The 12,847-nt window shown below is 40.1% G+C and overlaps 1 pseudogene; it reads left to right on the top strand.

The window, feature by feature from the left end:
* The first annotated feature begins 1,616 nt into the window (after positions 1-1,616).
* Positions 1,617-1,776, top strand: LOC122484626 (annotated as a pseudogene).
* The last annotated feature ends 11,071 nt before the right edge of the window (positions 1,777-12,847 follow it).

Genomic DNA, 12,847 nt, shown 5'->3' with positions numbered 1-12,847 from the left:
TCCATTCTTACAGTGTTTTAGTCAGGTGAGTGGGGTGTTCTGCTCAAGGTTGAAATCGAGATGTCAGCTGAGTCTGGAATCTCATGAGAGGCTTGGGATCCGCTTCCAAGCTTATGGAGGTTGTTGGCAGAATTCTGTTCCTTGCACATTTAGGACTGAGGTCTCTGTCTTTCCTGCTGCCCGTTAGCAGGGATCATTACTCTCAGCCTTTGAGTCCAACCTCAAGTCCTAACCACCTGGCCATCTGATAACCCCCTGGCAGCTTACTTCTTCAAAGCCAGTAGAAGTTCTCTTGAGTTTGCTGTGACAAAAGTGTGAGGTAACAGAATGCACCAAGAGTGATATGCCATCACAGCCTTGGGTCTCACCCACACTCAAAGGGAGGCAATTTAGCAGGGAATGTACACAGGGGACAGCAATCTGGGGAGCCTTTCGGAATTCTGTTTTCTCTCCAGAGTCCATGGGGAAACTTAAAGAACCAAAAATTTAACATTGATAGCAGCGCACGCTTCAAAATCTACGTTCGGTATGGCCGAACAAATCTCTGGGATCCTTACAGGTAATCTGGCAATAGTAATCCCAGCTGAGAAATTACAACTATTAAATAAGACAACGATGCTAAGTCATTAATAAAGTGTCTGGCACTTGATACCTGCTCAAAAAATGATAATGAATCATACAAAATTGTTGCCTTGTAATGCAGAATTACCTATCTCTATCTATCTATCATCTATCTATCTATCGAGAGGGAGGAATAGGAGGGAGAATAAATTCTCTTGCTGCTGTAGAGATGTCTCAATTTCAAAACTAGATCTTTGAGGAACATTTCATCGCTGGTATTGGGACTGGTGTCTCACTACCACCATCACCTGCTTGTAAAGGGACTTTCCTCAGAGGAGACTGAGAAACTCAACTCCATGACATGGACATCCCTACAATCTTCCATACGATCCAGAAGGCACCAAGCCTTGTACACTGCTGGCTCAACACTTCTCTCACACTAGACGATCCTTTATGAGGCTCTAAGAAGATAAAATTCAGATGTGTCCTCCCAAACAGCATCCACTGGCAATTTTCTTTTTTTCTTTTTTTTAAAATTTAAATCCAAGTTAGTTAACATGTAGTGCAATAATGGTTTCAGGAGTAGAATTCAGTGATTTATCACTTACATATAACTCCCAGTGCTCATCCCAACAAGTGTCCTCCTTAACGCTCATCACCCATTTAGTCCATCCTCCACCCCACTTCTCTCCATCAACCCTCAGTTTGTTCTCTGTATTTAAACGTTTCTTATGGTTTGCCTCCCTCTCTATTTTTATCTTATTTTTCCTTCCTTTCCCCTATGTTCATCTGTTTTGTTTCTTAAATTTCACATACGAGTGAAATCATAGGATATTTGTCTTTCTCTGACCGACCTATTTCTCTTAGCATAATACACTCTGGTTCCATCCACGTTGTCGCAAATGGCCAGATTTCATTCTTTTTCATCACTGAGTAATATTCCACTGTATGTATATACCACATCTTCTTAATTCATTCATCAGTCGATGGACATTTGGGCTTTTCCCATAATTTGGTTATTGTTGATGGTACTGCTTTAAACTTTGGGATACACAATTGCTTCTCGGCCTTTTGGCTAAGATCAAGTGTAAACTTTGGGATACACATCCTCCTTCAAATCAGCATTTTTGTATCTTTTGGATAAATACCTGGTAGTGCAATTGTTGGGTCATAAGGTAGCTCTATTTTCAATTTTTTGAGGAACCTCGACTGTCCTCCAGAGTGGCTGTACTAGTTTGCATTCCCACAAACAGTTCAAAAATATTCCCCTCTTTCCGCATCCTTGCCAACATCTGTTGTTTCCTGAGTTTTCATTTTAGCCATTCTGACAAGTGTGAGGTGGTATCTCACTGTGGTTTTGATTTGTATTTCCCTGATGATGAGTGATGTTGAGCATTTTTTCATGTGTCTCTTAGCCATCTGGATGTCTTCTTTGGAAAAGTGTATGTTCATGTCTTTTGCCACTGGCAGTTTCCTAACATATATTCTTTCATCCTAAATATCCAGATATTTTCTAATTTGGTTTTGTTAGAGATAATATCCCTCTCTCCATCTTCCACTCCTCATACCCATAAATTCAGGCAACACCCTTATAAGAGAAGACATCTCCATCAAGTATATGATTCTTACTTAAGAACTACTACCTGAAAGAGGAAGAACAGAACCAACACCAGAGGAAATGATATGTCAGCTTGATGTCAAGAAAAGTTGGGATTCTGTACAATGAAAAGTGAGGCATGAATGATGTTTTTTATTTAGCCCAAATTAGTGTTGAGTTCAGGATTATTTTCAATCATTCTTCAGAAAAGACTAAGAGGGACACCTGGGTGGCTCAGTCAGCTATGCGTCTGACTTCAGCTCAGGTCATGATCTCATGGTTGGTGAGTTTGAGCCTCACATTAGGCTCTGTGCTGATGGCCTGGAACCTGATTCAGATTCTCTGTCTCCTTCTCTCTCTCTCTGCCCATCCCCTACTCACTCGCTCTCTCTCTTGCTTTCTCTCCCTCTCCCAAAAATAAATAACTAGGGGCACCTGGGTGGCTCAGTTGGTTAAGCGTCCAACTTTGGCTGAGATCATGATCTCACAGTTGTGGGTTCAAGCCCCATGTTGGGCTCTGTGCTGATAGCTCGAAGTCTGGAGCCTGCTTCGAATTCTGTGTCTCCCTCTCTCCCTGCCCCTCTCCCACTCGCACTCTGCTTCTCTCTCTTTCTCTCTCTCTCTCTCTCTCTCTCTCTCTCAAAAATAAATAAACATTTAAAAATAAAAATAAATAAATGAACATTTTTAAATTTTTTTTTCAACGTTTATTTATTTTTTTTGGGACAGAGAGAGACAGAGCATGAACGGGGGAGGGGCAGAGAGAGAGGAAGACACAGAATCGGAAACAGGCTCCAGGCTCTGAGCCATCAGCCCAGAGCCTGATGCGGGGCTCGAACTCACAGACTGCGAGATTGTGACCTGGCTGAAGTCGGACGCTTAACCGACTGCGCCACCCAGGCGCCCCAAAATGAACATTTTTAAAAAGACTATGAAACTGGCTCTACCATATGAAAGAAGCCAGGATCTCTGTTCTCAGCAAAGCTTAGACAAAACGTATCCTGTGTCTAGACAACGTGGCTTAAGCTACATCAAAACTATAATTTTCGCGGATGAACGGGAGTGGGAGTGGGAGGGAGGTTCAAGCTTCCATGTATGGAATGAATAAGTCATGGGAATAAAATAAAATACGGTCGATGGTATTGTAATAGTGTTGTATGATGACAGGTGGTAGCCGCACTTGTGAACATAGCACAAAGTATAGAGAAGCCGAATCCTGATGTTGTCCACCTGAAAACACTGTGACACTGTGTGTCAACCATACACACAAAACAAACTTGGAAACATATTTTTCAAATAAAAGAATAAATAACAGGGCGCCTGAGTGGCTCAGTCGGTGAAGCATCCGACTTCGGCTCAGGTCATGATCTCGCGGTTCGTGAGTTGGAGCCCCGCATCAGGCTCTGGGCTGACAGCTCAGAGCCTGGAGCCCGCTTCAGATTCTGTGTCTCCCTCTGTCTGCCCCTCCACTGCTTGCACTCTGTCTCTCACATTGCCTCAAAAATAAATAAACATTAAAAAAAAGAATAAATAACAGTGACAGAATTATCATAATCATCTATATGGATATCAGAATTCAAAAAATGGTACTAATAGATCTGACACTTCTACTTTACCAGTGGGATCCCGTAACCTGGGTAACTCCACATTCAGATTAGATGAAATATGAACCTTTTCATCAGGTGAATTGCAGAGTAGCCTGAGATTTAAGGCATGACTATCGATTAGAGGTGTCAATATTGACTTCTTCGTCCATGCTGCAGCAATTTGGTTCCTATTTGTAGGCCTTTAATTAGTAATTGTTTGTGTGTGTAGAGAGAGACAGACAGGGAAAGGGGAAACAGAGAGACATAGAGAGAGATTGTGACAAAGTGAGACTTGATAATCCAATGTAGAAGGTTGTCTAACCATCCCCAAGCATCTTATCTCTCAGCAGAAGTTCACGAGGGAAGGCAGGGAGACTAAGAGAAATCTGCTTTTTTAAGAACTCACCTTACAGTATGTGATTCATTTCAGTACAAAACTCACCTGTGCTTTTTCTTCAAGTTTTTCACTATCTGTGTCAAGGAAGTAGTTTGCAAGCCATTACTCAAAGAACAGAGGTACCTGTGATTCCTTGGTGAGAAAGAGTGGCTCGTTTCTATTCAAGGACCCAACTGGTTCAAGCACAGGGAATGGAAACTAACAAGGCTAGATGAGTAGGGACTTAACTGGATTCAAGATCTCTGGGGCGGGGACTCCTCTTGGGTCTTCAGGTTCCCTTGATGAGCAGAAAAACAAGAAACTAATCAAAGGTTTTTAACAATTGTTTTTAATATATTTCCCACTGTGTTTGCTTTTTGAACCCTCCTGAGATGAGTTCATGTCTCTCTGAAACTAGTATTTATACTTAAGAGGAAGGGAAGAGGACCCAATTAACTTTTTCCCTCAATAGTGATGCAGATAAACACACAATTGCTGACTCTCAACTTAAAATTGTCCAGAATCCATAAATGGTCACCACCTGTCCCTAAACTCTCCATCGGAATGCAACTCTCTCTTCCACTATCTTTTTGAGGTGTGTTTAAAACATATCAATTTCTAAACTTTTTTTATTGTTTCAAGTTTTAGAGTGACTTTGCCAAGGAAATACCTAAGGATACATAACTATTTCCCACTTGTGTAACTAATAGATTGCATTGTTATCATAACTTTTATTGTCTCTATAAGCATGTGTAAACACACGGTATATTGAAGTGTATCTTCTTTTGTAAATTAGCTTTTCTTGAACTTTATTGATTTCTTTCTTTTAAGGTAATAGTGTTTCTCTTATTGCTTTGTCTGAACTTTTACAAATTAAGATAGCGAATTCAAGTTACTAATATCAACATCTACTGCTGGCTCAGACAAAAGAAAAAGCTTCATTACACATAGAGTTGGCACAAATCTGTATAAGTATAGTACCTTCTTTAGGAAAGGAATAGTTATTGAATTAAAGATTATATATACTCTTAATTCTAGTAATTCCACTCCAGGAGTCTATTCGTGATTATAAAAGCACCAGTATATAAGGGTCTTTATTCAAACATGTGTGTTGATACATGGTTTGTAGTGGTGACACAATTGAAAACCAAAATATCCCTAAAGAGAATAAATCATGATAATGCTGCATCATGAAACATTAAGCAGCTACTAAAAGACTGAATTTCAACCACACCAGTTAACTCTGAGGAACTTGCAAGGGACATTTTCAATGGGGAGGGGGAACATGAGGCACAGAGTACGGTTAGCATCATGCCGCTTTGGTAAAGCAAATAATCACATTGTATAATACAGGGACATGTAGAAGGGAGTGGAAGGATATAAGTGAGGTTATTAATCTGGAGTTGAGAAGTTGAGAGTTTGTTGAAAAACACACAAAAAAATTGAAAATAAGAATAATAACATGGCATATCTGATGTAATCTAATTACTTTAAAGTTATATTCATTATTATCTTCATAAAAAACAGAAAACAGGGGCACCTGGGCAGCTCAGTCAGTTGAGCGTCCGACTTCTGCTCCAGTCATGATGTCCCAGTTCAAAGGTTCAAGCCCCACATTGGGCTCTCTGCTGTCAGCACAGAGACTGCTTTGGATCCTCTGTCTCCCTCTCTCTCTGCCCCTCCCCCACTTGCGTGTGTGTGTGTGTGTGTGTGTGTGTGTGTGCGCGCGCTCTCTCGCGCTCTCTCTCTCTCTCAAAAATAAATAAACATTAAAAAAAAACAGAAAATAAAAGAATTGGATCTTAATCTACTGACCTGTAGGGATGTCAACATTATATATTTTAAGTAAAAAAGGCAAGCTAAACAAAAATTTATATTTATATAAATTTATGAATTTATAATAATATTTTACATTAAAACACATTCTCTTCCCCACCCACACTCATGTAACAAATGCCTAGAAAGCCAAAGAATCAAACTTGAAAGTGGAACAAGGGACAGGAAGGCCAGGCAGAATTATTTCAAATTCATACCTAATAAATGTGTGATGACAGTCCACTGACATTTCCATGGGGGGTTCGTCCACAGGACCTTACCATCACCATAGACGTAAACCCCTTGACACACCGTGGGATGCTGTCGCCCTGCCTTTCAAAATTCTACGTTGCTAATCCTGTCATGCCCATCATCTGAATCATCCTCTCTTGTATGTGCCTTTTGTTGCCCTTGCTTCTGACCCAACTCTAGGTTGATGTATCTCATTGGTCAAGTCTACATCCCATGTCCATGTTCCATATCTGCTAGAAGGAATGGGAAAGCCTCTGGTATTTCTGTTTCTATAGCAAAATGCAGGCCCACTTCCAGGAAGAGAGTTTAAATGACACACAGCCAAAATATATGAACAAGTAAGTATTCCAGAAAAGATCCATGACTGCCCACCACACTGACCGCATGCCATTTGTGTACCTCCTTCCCTTCCTATTTTACACACACACAATGTCAGCACTTAATACAGTGCAACTGTATTCCTAAGGTCACTCCCTTCACAGAGGGAGCCATTTTGATATATCACCATTTATTTCATCCAGATCCAAATCTGAAATCTCTGAGTGATGTCAGTTCCAACTCTGGTCTGAGGCAATCCTAACTCAACGTGGTGTGCCCTATGGGCAAAATGGTAAAATCGCCACGAACATGTCTTAAATATAATAATGGAGTAATAATATAATATAAAAATAGAGGGGAGGAAAGTAAAACATGGAAATAAACACACACAAAAGCATTGTAGAGATACATGTAGAAGGCACCAGACTTATTTTGCAACTGTGAGGTAGTAGCTAACATTAGGACTTCTGTCTTCTTCAACACATTTTCTTATCAGGAAACTCAGCATGTCAATGCTGCCAATGGGGTGAATCACACCGTCATTTCTGCAAGACACAAACAGGTATTGATCTTGCCAATTAATGCTGCTGTCGTTTATGATTAATTTTTACCTCTGACTGTTGTTATATGCAGAGGCATTCCTTAGAATTATCGAGATTCACTGAGTGAGGAAGAAGGCAAAGTAGAAACTTACTGCCCTATGCATTAGTGCAAATATTTTTTCAGCGGGGGGGGAAAGCCAGTAATTCCACAATTTTGTATTGTATGACACGCCAAATATTATTCATCATGCAATGTGTCAAGAAAATGAAGCCCTCCAGGTGGAAATAAGAGCACCAGGGAACTCATATCCTTCATCCTATGTCAGTACATCATACAGAGGCTTTGAACTACCTATTCGGTACTTCCGGAGTAACATGAAATAAAAAACGTGAGCACAGTACAAGCTGACATTCCTGAACGTTGTCAAAACAGGAACAGATTTTGGAGACTAGCCTAACTCACCCCAAGGCAACTAGATGGCCAGAAATGTCACTGACGTGGCAGTTTGTTTCCATAGGTTTTCCTCTCACGGTGTGGTACACATATAAATTTGCAGGGCATCCGGATTTTATCTTCTATTTCCCACTCACCAGCTCCTATTGGCACGATGTTACCCATATAGAAAACCGACATAGTAGCCTCTGAGTCTGTGGGTGCACAGCCACTAGAGTTAAATTGTTACCCAATAACCGTGATCCAAAACAGTACCTGTCCCCTGATAAAAGTTAACTTGGAATAAATAAATTCATGGTGTAGAAAAAATTCTTTTTAAAAGACAAAAATATCATTCTTTTTTATGACTGAATATATTTATTTATTTATAAATTTATTTATAAATTTATATAAATATAAATTTTGTATATATTTATTCCACCTCTTCTTTTTTCCACTCACCAGTCGACGGACATTAGGGCTCTTTCCATAAGTTAGCTATTATAGATAATGCTACCATAAACATCAACGTGCATGTTTCCCCTCGGATGAGTATTTTTTTGTATTCTTTGGGTAAATACCTAGCAATGAAACTGCTGGATAGTAAGGTGATGGGGAATAAGAAGGGCACTTGTGATAAGTGCCGTGTGTTGTACATAAGTGATGAATCACTAAATTGTACATCTGAAACCAACATTACACTGTTTAGTAACCAACATTGCACTGTTTATTAACTAACTGGAATTTAGATAAACACTTAAAAAAAGACACAACAAGAACTAAGTAAAAATTCTTAATTTTGTTATGGTTGAATTATCGAAAACATCCTAAAGACAGAGAAGGGGTAAATTACATCTTAAGAGAAAATACTACACATAAACTAAAGAGAAAATAAAAAGTATTAGTAGTTGTAATACAGAAAAATATATACAGCAAGAAGTAAAAATAAATACAAATAAATATAATAGACAAAAGGCACATAGGCTTTCCAGAAAAATGGAAAATTAGAAAGGTTGAAAAAAAAACAAGGAAAGCATGCTCAACCTCCTTAGTAATCAGGGAAATGCATGTTAAAGCTACGATAACATATAATTTCATACTTTCAAGATTAGATTTTAAAATGTGTCAACGGTGGGGCACCTGGGTGGATCAGTCAGTTAAGCCTCTGGCTTCTGCTCAGGTCATGATCTCACGGTTCATGAGTTCGAGTCCCACATCGGGCTCACCGCTGTCAGCACAGAGCCTGCTTCAGACCCCCTGTCCCCCCCCGACCGTTCTCCCCTCTCAAAATTAAATAAGGATTTTTTTTTAAATGTGACAACTGTGTCTATACCAAGTACTACCAAGAATGTGGACCGCAAGAGCCTTCTTACTCTCCTAGTTAACGTGAATATTGGTATGAATGCTAGATTTTCAATACAGTTACAAATCTGTATACTGTGTGGCCCAGCAGTGTCTCTCCAGGGACCTACATAGATTTGTACATATGTGTTTCCTATCACATATCCAGCTCTGCTTACGTGTAGAAAAAAAAAATATTCACAACTCAAGTGCTGTTTGGAAAGAGAAGAGTGTGAATGGAGAGGGAGAAGAAAAATGTGCTTTGTTCATTAAAAGAAGTACCACAGATGTAAGAAAAAAAAAGGCAAATAAAGCAAGTCATGAAAATCAGTGAGTCTCAAAAGCATCATTTTTAGGTAAGAATACTGCTGGATGGGGGCGCCTGGGTGGCGCAGTCGGTTGAGCGTCCGACTTCAGCCAGGTCACGATCTCGCGGTCCGGGAGTTCGAGCCCCGCGTCAGGCTCTGGGCTGATGGCTCAGAGCCTGGAGCCTGTTTCCGATTCTGTGTCTCCCTCTCTCTCTGCCCCTTCCCCGTTCATGCTCTGTCTCTCTCTGTCCCAAAAATAAATAAACGTTGAAAAAAAAAATTAAAAAAAAAAAAAAAAAAAGAATACTGCTGGATGATTCCACTGATACAAAGTTCAAAATAGGAATGAACACATATGTGGTAAGCTTACAAAAGAAAATCAAGGAAAGGAATCACAGAAGTTTCAGGAGAGAGGCGCCTGGGTGGCTCAGTGGGTTAACCGTCCAACTCTTAATTTCGGCTCGGGTCATGACCTCATGGTTCCTGAGTTCAAGCCCCACATCAGGACGTGCGCTGATGGTGTGGAGCCTACTTGGGATTCTGTCTCCCTCTCTCTCTCTCTGCCCCTCCCCTGCTCGCTTTCTATCTCTTTCCCAAATAAATAAAAATAAACTTTAAACCAATTATTAAAACAAAGAAAATATGCAGATTCCAACTTCTTAGACCCTCCCCATAAGTTGTTACTTATATTAGAATTTGCCACCACCCCCCCTCTCCCCTGCAGAGATCTTCTATGACCCCATCCAGAAAGAAAATCAGTTGTGAAGAAAAGGAGTTGTGGAGTGCGAAAACCACCACGTAGGCTCCCTAATATACATTAAATATCTTTCCTGACATTCCAAGGCCGAGGATCCACACCACAATTTAGAACCAAAGCCCCAATTTGCTATCAAGTATTTTTTGCCTCGTATTATTCTATGTAACTATTTATTCCTATCAGGAATATCACAGAACTTAAAAAGTCCCCTTTGACAGGGGGATGAAGAAGTGTTTGGAGTCCTAATTTCCTTCTACCTTCTTTCTATATGTAGAATTCTCTCTTAGCAGAACCCCAAATCTGACTTAAAATCTGTATCATGAAGAAGTATAGGAAAAGTAGGAAATCGTATCCTTATAATAGGAAAAGGTACTAATAAGTACAAGCTGAAATACCTGATACTGATTTTATGTAATTTTTAAAATTTTTTTTAATGTTTATTTATTTTTTAAGAGAGAGACAGAGCATGAGGGGGGGAGGAACAGAGAGAGAGGGAGACACAGAATCCGAAGCAGGCTTCAGGCTCTGAGCTGTCAGCACAGAGCCCAAGGCGGGTCTCGAACCCATGAACCGTGAGATCATGACCTGAGCTGAAGTCAGACACCCAACCGACTGAGCCACCCAGGCGCCCCTGAGTTTATGTAATTTTTAAAATGAAGAATGGCTCGTGCAAAAAATAGACCAAGTGCAAAGTGGTGTCTCACAACACATTACTTAAAATTTGCACACCAACAGTGGTTCAAAGTAAATAATTAAAACATACTAAAAAAACAAAAACTTTTACAACAGATATTTATTGATCTATAGTTTGCCCAGCACTATTCCAGAACTAAAGCTCCTCTATTGTCACACATGGGGGATTCTTTATCATAGATCTACCTAGACTTGTAGGGGATTTTTATCTACTACCTACACAGTACAATCTCACCTTGGAAAGAGTCCTTATTCTCTTTAGAATTCAGTTTTTTTTTTAAGTGTATACGGGGGTGTGCTCTAGATCATTTCTCTAAAAGTCCTTCCTGGTCTAATCTAAGTGTGTTTGACTTTTAAGGGATTGCCAAAATTTTATACTCCATCTAGCTTATTTGCATATTGGGTGATCAAGACATTTCTGCCTGAAACAGTGTTGCCTCTCCTAGAGATGTACTTTTTCAATCTGAGTGAAATTCAAAGGGCACTTGTAAGTAATTAACATATGGCATTCATGTAACATCTTTGGCTTTAAAGTTCTTTCAGATTCCATCCCCACATCTTTATGGGATAAACAGATAAGGCAACATTATCTCCAATTTATAGGTGAGAAATAGAAGGAGTGATCCTTCCTGACTCCTAATCAAGTGTGTGCGCGTGGCAGAATCCCAAGCTACAGACACTACTAGCAACTGGGTCAACTTCCTGGAATAGACTTAGCAAACATTTTGCTCTTAACAAAGCCCACTGCAACTTGTTTTCATGCAAGTTAATTGCCCCTGAAGGGTGAAGCAGAAGTGATGTCAGCCCAACCCCTGCCCCATGGGGACTACAGGAAGGAAGGAAGAAGCTCCTTGACAGAAAGTTGAGACTCCAGAGATCAAAGCCCAGGGACATCGCTGCCAACACTTTCCAAAAGGCTACACAGAGGAGGGATGAGCCCAGAGAACTGCACAGAAAAAAACACAGTGACAAAACCAAGTAGGGACATGTCAGAGGAGCCCAGGGAATCTGTCCAGCTCAAAAAGGTGCTTCCACAGGAAACAGCAAAGAGCAAGAAGAAGCTGAAGCAAGCGACAGACCATGACCTCATAGCAGATTCACAGCCAGGTGGTGGCCTTCAGAAGAGAAGACTCCAGAAGGGAGGCAGAGGTGTAGTAATGGAAATTCTTCTGACATACATATTTATTAAAAGTATGTGAGAGGTTTTGGGAAAACAGAAGACAGCCAAGATCTCCTAAGGGCATGTGCTTTACACATACATGGTGGGGAGGGAAGGACCTTTATACTCTACTCACCAAAGACCAGTTCACCTCTCAGAGTTTTCTGACCCAGATGAGCTTCAGGGTCTACCTTAAGCCTAGTTCAGCTCATACAGGGTTTGAAATGGCCAGAGAAAGCTAGTATATGGGTTCTAATGTCCTTTTCCCCAAGACTGCTTATGGAGACTACTTTTTTTTCCCCATCACATAGATGAATATATCATATATTGATAATATCATGTGATCCTGACTAAATAGTCTACACCACGTAACTGCGGCAGTTTTCGTTTCTAACAGGTAAAGGCGGGCATTTTTTTGTTTTCCCAGGGGAGAAATTATTTCTGTGTAGAGAGAACAAGAAACTATAAGAATGAAAGAGGATAGAGATGGCAGGGAAGCAGGGAGACAATAAAAAAAAGTAGAGTACAAAAGAGAGTTGAAGCTAGCAGGAAAGTTCATCTTCTCCGTGTAAGAACCAAATTTAAAAACTAAATTTAAAAGGTGAGTTGATATGGATGCAGGAGAGATTGTAATTCCTCGTTTGGGATGGGAATCTAAGCCAGCTCTCAATCTCTCTCTTTCTCTCTCTCTCTCTCTCTTTCTCTCTCCCTCTCTCCCCAAAAGAGAAACTGAAACTAAGAATATTAAAAGACTTGTTCAAAACACTGTAACTCATAAGTAGTGACAGTCTCAGTAATGGAATTCTTATGATTTCAGGAGCTAGAATTAACACCTAACTGATATTATCCTGGATTCAGTGCCGAGCTAACAGGAACATCCAGACAGAAGGCAATGCATTTATTCAATAAGATTTAAGCATTGAGGAGGGCACCTGTTGGGAGGAGCACTGGGTGTTGTATGGAAAGCAATTTGACAATAAATTTCATTAAAAAAAAAAAAGATTTAAGAGTCTTCCAGTGCTAGATATGCCACAAACATGGGATGAAAAACAAATGAGACTAAGTCCATTAGGAGCTCGCAGTCTAATGGGGGAAATCAGGTACTCAGA

Source organism: Prionailurus bengalensis, chromosome D1, assembly GCF_016509475.1.
Source record: "Prionailurus bengalensis isolate Pbe53 chromosome D1, Fcat_Pben_1.1_paternal_pri, whole genome shotgun sequence".
In the NCBI taxonomy this organism is placed as follows: Eukaryota; Metazoa; Chordata; class Mammalia; order Carnivora; family Felidae; genus Prionailurus; species Prionailurus bengalensis.
The sequence above is the reverse complement of the archived record's forward strand: the minus strand, read 5'-3'. Positions and strand labels throughout refer to the sequence as shown.